This window comes from Apis dorsata, unplaced genomic scaffold (genome assembly GCF_000469605.1).
Source record: "Apis dorsata unplaced genomic scaffold, Apis dorsata 1.3 scaffold_256, whole genome shotgun sequence".
In the NCBI taxonomy this organism is placed as follows: Eukaryota; Metazoa; Arthropoda; class Insecta; order Hymenoptera; family Apidae; genus Apis; species Apis dorsata.
In genome coordinates, this window is record NW_006263534.1 from 1,316,512 (window position 1) to 1,317,421 (window position 910).

At 44.6% G+C, this 910-nt stretch overlaps 1 protein-coding gene across 3 annotated transcripts in view; it reads right to left on the bottom strand.

Annotated features, from left to right (window-relative positions):
• Nucleotides 1–910, bottom strand: part of LOC102677253 (rho GTPase-activating protein 20-like) — a 179,690-nt gene that overhangs the window by 125,559 nt on the left and 53,221 nt on the right. The gene's annotated exons all lie outside the window — the stretch shown is intronic.

Genomic DNA, 910 nt, shown 5'->3' on the forward strand with positions numbered 1-910 from the left:
CGCAACCGATCGAGACGCGTCAAACTGCGGCCAATATCGCGCGTGTTCCCTCGCTCGATAATTATCCCGTAGAGATATATGTACCACCTCGCCTGGCCGGCCACGGAACCGCCTCTTGAATTCTAAACCGAGTGACCTAAAATCCAGTTTTCATCGATGAGTGACGAGTGACGCGCGTTCGATAATTGGAATGAAAGTATCGATGCCACGATACACGTATATGCACGCTCCCGATGAGAACGAGGCGACGACAATATTAATAATTCTTTCGCGTCCCACCTTTCAAATTTTCTTTCTACCGCCTCTTCCCATCTAATATTTAACGGGGGAATATTTAACGAGGAGAATCTCGGAGAATATCTCGTACCCGATTCCATTACACTCGTACGTTTACTTTTTTTTACAACACGCGAGGTCGACGTACGACGTGCGCTCGATCGATGGCGAGAATCGAAAAGGTTAACCGAAGATGATGCTCCACTGTACACCGTTGCGTCACCAGAGCCGCGAGATAGGACTTTCACCGAGACGATCACGATTCTTCCCCCGGCAGAAGGGCAAAAACGGACGTGTCTCTTCATCGCTTCGAGATCGTTAAGGTCAATTATCATGGTCGATTTCTTGCGAGCGAGGAACGCAAAAAAAAAAAAAAAAAAGAAAAAGAAAAACGACGATAATTCGTCAAAGGGAATACGGTAGGAAAAAACGCGGCTCCTTTTCCCTCCGCGAATGAGCGTAATTAGAATTAACGACCGCGGGATTAATTAGACACGTATCCAACCGGGAATCCGCTTTGAAATATCATCGACATATATCAGTACTAGTAACTAGTAAAACGACGAATATCTTAGATTACCACAGTCGTAACCCTGTTACGTGTAAAAAAAAAAAAAAAAAAAAAAAGAAAAAA